Below are 7,499 nucleotides of genomic sequence, written 5' to 3'. Positions count from 1 at the left end.
ACGGTCTGACCGCGGCAGGCCAAGTTCAGCACTTCTTTTGACTTTTCACATGGTGCATTTCTTGGGCATTGTTTGATTGGCCTCCTTTTCTCCGTAATTGATCCCAAACTTGCTCCATCGACTTCTTTCGTTGGATATAGCCTGCAAAGCATGAAAAGCACTAATTAGAGCATTTGGTTATCACTTTTTACAACAAAGCTATACAAAAAATGTGGTTCTTTAGGGTCTAATTATAGTCTAATTCACCTATTATCAACACCCTACACTTAAATCTTTGCTCGTCCTCGAGCAAGTTGAACCACACTTCTAGGCCTATTCGTTAAATGCATTACCCTTTTTATGTCGCACCTGCTATTATGAAAGAACAACCTAAGCAGTGCAACAGCCACACCTCAGATGAAGACTCTAATGCCATGCCACACTCATGCTTACTTTATTCACTCTAATAGAAGTGAAGACTTGCTTTTTCTTCTTGAGTTAAATGCCCTCACATCACATTTTTTTAGAGAAGTTCCACACACATGAAATCAAACAACAAGCAACTGTAGATAGAAAGAATTCACTCACTCTCAGCAAAGAACATTCATATGCCACACAGATACACCATAAGCTTGCCCTTAGTGTAATACTCTACTAATCAAGTTGCTCAGTCTAAGATCAATAGGCTTCATTTGGTTGTAATGTAGGCTACGGGACGGATAGGATACATTTAGATATGAAAGTGACTACACCTCCCTAAGCACTTTAATACATACATTTATCAATTAAACCTCATCCTTATGTCACCCCAAAATTCCACCTTCACATCAGTGTAATTGCCCCATTCTTCTTTAACCACACTTTCATCAAGAGCCACCACTTGTCTAGGTATTATTATTTTATATATATATATATATATATATATATATATATATATATATATATTTTCAATTCAAGTGGCTCTTCTTTTCAAACGNAATGAAGGAATTGAGAAATTAAATTAATTCTCAAAAATTTAAGCTTTCCTAGAATGATAAATTATGACCGAAAAAATTGTATGAATATTATTTTTGACTATTCCTAGAACGTCGTCATTGAACTCCTAGAATGGAAGGAAATTCAAATATCAAATCTCTAAATATTAGGAAAATAAAATTAACTATTCCTTAATATTAGGAAATTAACTAAATAAATATGTCCAAATATTAGAAAAATAGTCAAATGACTATTTTATTAAGTGTGAACTCTATTTTTAAAGGGCAAAAAAGGCGAACGATATTTCGCTAAGGGCCTCCGTGCTTTTAATATAATATAGATAAGCATGAATATGAAAAATTTTTGCGCTATTTATTTAATCATATAAATTGTCACGCTGCTATTACAACTGATATTAGTAGAAGTAACAAGGACTGTGATTACATTACTGTTACATGTCATTGGATTGATGAGGATTGGATAATGTAAAAGCGCATAATAGCTTGTAGAATAATTGGTTCACTGCAGACAGAGTAGTTTATTGCTAGCACAGTTACGGACGTTTCCAGATATTTTTGCATTAGTAATAAAATAATGTCTGTTTCAATGGATAATGCTACTAATAACACAAATGTTATAGACTTGCTTACCACTACGTTAAATCCTGCAATTAGTAACATTTTTCATGTTAGATGCATTTGTCATATTTACCATTTAATTGTGGGTGATGGTATGAGAATTTCAAATATTCAAATTAAAAAGGCTAAAATAGGTCTTAACTGGCTTTTCATTCAAACCGTTGAAGTAGATTTAGAGAATATTTTAAGAGATCCGACGATTTGGCCAAAGAAAAAGAAAGGTTCCTAAATCTTGTCCAACTAGATGGAATGTCATGACCCAAATTCCATTATAGGCTGTGATGGCGCCCAACGCCGTTGTTAGGCAAGCCAACACTGGTCAACTAGTGAATTTCCATTTTAAATAAATTATTAAGTAATAGCTCCTCGATTTCTTGTTAAAAGATTTAGGAGTTTGAAATGATAACAAAAATAAACGGAAGCAATGACTACGAATCATAATCATGTAAATAAACCAAAATAATGAGTTTACTAGCGTGTGTGTCAAGACCTGGTGTCACAAGTATGTGGGCAATCTAGTAGAATATACAAAATCATTCTAGCCTATTGTCTGAAAGGAAATTGACAGAAATTAAACACATAAGAAAGACTCCAGCAGCTGCAGAACGGCTCAAAAGGATAGCTCACCGGGAAGCCTCAAGCTGGGGAATCAAGTCTACGCGCCGGACTGATGGCCAGATGCACTTTCCTCAAATCAGTACAATCAAGTACGGAAGTGTAGCGTGAGTACGTAAAAATATGTACCCAGTAACTATCTAGTATAACCTCGAAGAAGTAGTGACGAGGGGTCGACTTCGACACTTACTAGGGCCAACAATATAATAATATGTGATTCTAATAAGCATGATATACAGAACTAACAATAAACTCAGAACAAGAAATAACTGAACAGTTCTTCCGTAATATTTAAGAACCCAAACATTTCCTTCATTTTAAACAAATGATCTCTAAAGCAGTAAACTCATACCAATTATGAAAAAGGACTTTCAGTTCTATTATCACGCATAAGTTCCACAGAGGACGTTCGACCCGATCCAATATAAAAGTAAACTGTGCACTACCGAGGGTCGAACGATGCAAACCATAGATGCATCTATTAACCTATCGAGGCGAACAGCCCGCTCCCATGAGAGTAGTGGAAATAGTCACCCCGCTCACGGAATATACTTGCGACGCGGTTAAATATAAATGTAACGATATTCTTCTCAATTCTTTTCAAAATAATAATTTACATGAAACCTTTGAAATCTTGAAAATTCTCAACATAGTTCTATTCAACGCAGAACAACAAAATATGCTCAGATAATGGTACCCACAAAGCATGGTGTAAGCCTAGACTACCCGGACATAACAAGAACGGTGGCTACGTACAGACTCTCGTCACTTCGTGCGTACGTAGCCCCCAATAATCCTGTATTAATTTAGTTCACCTATGGGGAAATTTTCCTCTTACAAGGTTAGAAAAGAGACTTACCTCGCTTCAAGGTCTACTTTCCGGTCCAAGCTTAAGCCCAAACCCTTAATTTGGTGTCGAACAATCCGAAACTATCCAAATAACATAAAAACTAATCAATATAGGCTCAAAAGTTCATATTCCCACTATTAGTGTGATTACCCAACCCATATTATAAGATTCCTAAAATTCACCCCGGGCCCACGTGCCCGTATTCCAAAAATTTTCGAAGAAAGTTGTTACCCACAACCTTAGGATCAAGAATATATGTTTTTTACTACATTCCATAACAAATTTCGTCGTTGAATCTCATTTTTATCAAAAACCTAGGTTTTACTCTAAACCCATAATTTCCACTAATTTACATGTTGTAATCAATCCATAAACTATGTATTAAACTCACATTAGCTAGAAATTACTTACCTCACCAAGCTAGGTTGAAATCTCCCCTTTTGAAGCTCTCAAATCGCCCAAGAATGTATGTAATAAATGACCCCAAATATGCCTAAGTCCCGATTTTAAACTCACTGCCCAGCTGCCCCCTTCATCGCGAACGCGATAGGGGCCTTGCGTTCACGAAAGCCATTGGCTCAAGCCCTCTGAAGGCCCTTCATCGCAAACGCGACAATGGACCCACAAATGCGATGAACTAAGCTGGCCCGGCCAGCTACCCTACTCTACGCGAACACGAGTTGCCTCATGCGAACGCGAAGGTCACTGGCCCAGACCTTCGCGAACGCGAAGTGCATTTCCCCCTAGCCCAACTCTTTCTACGCGAACGCGATGGTCCCTTCGCGTTCGCGAAGAAGGAAACCAGAACTGAGCAAAATCTGGTTTCATGCATTTAGCAAAGGTAAAAATTAAATTGGATTCTCTTGCTAAATAATTAATTATTTGATTTTAACATAAAAAATAATTTATTCTATGTTGATTCAAATCTTAATACTAGTTCATCTCTTGTTTTGAATATTTAATCTTAATTATCATTTTTTCCACTACAAAATTTATTTCCAATGAGTAAAAGATTGATGTGACATTTCACTTTTAGATCTTTATGTTTGTAGAATCATTAGTGGTATTGACTCTTACCAACCATTTTTTTTTCTTTCTTACACATTTATATTCTTAAATATTTTCTTAGTTGTTGTTTAATAATTGGGTATTTTTCAATATTACATGAAAAATTGATTAAAAAAATATTATTTGAGTAGGAAAATAGTTCAAATATAATATAAAATATATTATCGTGGGGGTATTTTTTTTTTATCAATTTTAATTTTTTATGCAGTCCATTTAATATTTTTTTGGTATTGGACATTATGAAGTGGTAATATATTGCCAATACGGAGGATTCTTATGAAATTGATTTTATTAAACCTTCCTACATATTTTTAGTTAGAATTTAATAGAATTTTTTTCTATTAATTTTAAAATCTTAAATATTAAAAATTAGCAAAGAAGGTGTTGTAGTCCAAAAAATAGGTTATTGCAGTTATGTCATTTCTCTATTCTTCCGCTTAATATTTTAGGGCTATTTTGGTATATTAATATTGTATTTATGCTTTTATAATAAAATAGACTCTCCTTTTTCTAAATAGATTTGGACAATATAATACATTCTCAAATTAAATTAGTAATAGGACATTATAATGCATTCTCTAATTAAATTAGTAATAGAAATTTTTAAGAAGTATATCCTAAAAGTAATATGATTACATGAATAAAGATATTTACTTGTTCAATTTTATAGACCGTCGGAAAGTAATTATACTAATAAGATTCCTAATGTGTAGTATTATGTCCAAAAACAAATACGATTATAAGGCTAATATCTAGAATTCCGGTTATGTCCTTTTATTATAAGTTATTATGCTTAATATTATAAGTTTATTTTTGTAAACCGACATTGTATTCATGCTTTTATAATAATATAGATAGTTCTACTTCGTATCCTATTTTTTCTTAGTAAAATTGCAAGTTTATTCTTCATATTGTTAGTGCGTGACATCATGAAACGACGATAAATGATACAATCTATTCAAATATTGTATTTATCAAACAATACAATACATTATGGGATGACATGTGACAACAATCCAAACAAGCTGTAATGTCCAAAATTGTATTATTCCTATTTTGTCATTTTGCAAATGAGTTTTTTTTTTTAAATTTTATTTATGGAGCAAATTAGGGATGTCAAATGGGCGGGTTGAGCTGATTTTGGGCGGGTCAAAATGTGATGGGTCAATAAATTTGGTGGGGAGAGGGGGTCAATGACTCGTCCAAAAAGTTATTGGGGTTGGGTCAAGATGGACTAAAATTTGGGTCACAGCCCAACCTGCTCAACTCTTATCAAACATTAATTAATGTGTGTTGTTTTCTTTTTAAATTACTTAATCACCAAATAGGATTTTTTTTTTGTTATGGTCATATATAACATCACAAAAAAATTATGTTAAAGATATTTTAACAAAGTTGCTCATGCATCAATTTGTGCTAAAATCAACCCAACTTTAGATAGGCTGAGATGTGTTGGGTTAAAATAGGCTGACTACAATAATAGGCGGGTCAATGAGCGGCCCAACCTTGGACGGGTTGGGCGGGGTTGTATAGGTTTAGTAAAAATTGCACGGGGCGCTATTTGGTCGCCCCCATTTAACCTATACCCATTTTTTTAAAAACTTTTAACTTGTACCCACTTTTTAAACAACTTCAGCTCCCTTTCTCCTCCTTCTTCTCTTCCTTCATTTTTTTTTCTTCTTCTACAACGATGACTTCAACATTGCTCTCTTTCTTCAGCTTTAGATAAGAAACTTCATGCACCTGTCCCTAATTTCCTAAGGCACCGATGTGCTTGCTGCTTTGTTGGTCATTTTACATTGGATATTACAGGTCGCCTTCTTTATTCGAGCTTTGGACCGACAGTATAAACAAATTCACTCAGACAGATTCTCACCCAAAAAAATTTTTTTTTTAATGAAAATACCAATCCCTTGCATCTGGGGGATGGGACAAACTAAACCTAGATGTGAACACTAAATAAATAGATAAACTCCAGATGACGAAAGGAACCTGATTTTGTTTTCGAGTCTTTATTTTACTTGTAAAACATAGATAAAGATTGAGGAAATCTTACCTAATTGGATGGTTATGATTAAATCTGAATTAACTTCAGCTCTTCCAGTTACAACACAAAAACTTCAGTTTTATAGCTGAAGTTTCCCAGTTACAACACAAAAACTTCAGCTCTAAAGCTGAAGTTTCCCAATTACAATACAAAAATTACAACACAAAAACTTCAGCTCTAGAGTTGAAGTTTCCCAGTTACAACACAAAAACTTCAGCTCTAGAGCTGAAGTTTGCCAGTTACAAAACAAAAACTTCAGCTCTAGAGCTGAACTTCAGGCCCGGCTACTAGAATGCTGAAGTTTTGCGTGATTGCCTTTGCTACTTCAGCCCCGTGTGCTGAAGTTATGCGAAAAAGCGGGTACGCTTGCAATTTTTTTTGCAAAGCGGGCACAAGTTAAAATGTAACACAAAAAGCGGGTATAGATGCAAATGCCCCCATGGGTTTAGGCTTAAATTGAGTAGAAATTGCACGGGGCGTCCTATTTGGTCGCCCCCATTTAACCTATACCCATTTTCTTAAAAACTTTTAACTTGTACTCACTTTTTAAAAAACTTCAGCTCCCTTTCTCCGCTGCGTTGCTTACCTCTTCCTTTGTCCTTGCTGCTGCTTTCTCCACTGCGTTGCTTACTTTCTCCTTCACAGAATGCATCTTCTTCTTTCTTCTTTGCCTTGTGTAGAATACTACAGTTGTTGATAATGTAGTAAATTGAAGGTTCTGTAGTTTGTGGAAAAATAATTAGTAGTAATTAAATAGAACTATAGCTGAAGTTTATGTGAAAAGAATGTTATTTGGGGTAGTAAACATACAATGAACTAAATAACTTCAGCTCTATAGCTGAAGTTTTCCGGTTACAAAGACAAAAACTTCAGCTCTAGAGCTGAAGTTTCCGGAGCTGAAGTTTTTATTTTATAACTGGCAAACTTCAGCTCTAGAGCTGAAGTTTCCCGGTTACTAAACAAAAACTTATAAAATAAAATTTATTTTATAACTGGCAAACTTCAGCACTAGAGCTGAAGTTTTCGGTTACTAAACAAAAACTTATAAAATAAAACTTCGCGAGTTACAAAACAAAAACTTCAGCTCTAGAGCTGAACTTCAGGCCCGGCTACTAAAATGCTGAAGTTTTGTGTTATTGCCTTTGCTACTTCACCCCCGCATGCTGAAGTTATGTGAAAAAGCGGGTACGCTTGCAATTTTTTTTGCAAAGCGGGCACAGGTTAAAATGTGGCACAAAAAACGAGTATAAATGCAAATGCCCCTTAAATTGACACCCCTTGAGCAAATTGTATTGTAAAAGAAAAAAAATATAATGTGCCAATTAAG

The sequence above is a fragment of the Nicotiana attenuata genome, unplaced genomic scaffold, assembly GCF_001879085.1.
Source record: "Nicotiana attenuata strain UT unplaced genomic scaffold, NIATTr2, whole genome shotgun sequence".
Taxonomy (NCBI): Eukaryota; Viridiplantae; Streptophyta; class Magnoliopsida; order Solanales; family Solanaceae; genus Nicotiana; species Nicotiana attenuata.
The sequence above is the reverse complement of the archived record's forward strand: the minus strand, read 5'-3'. Positions refer to the sequence as shown.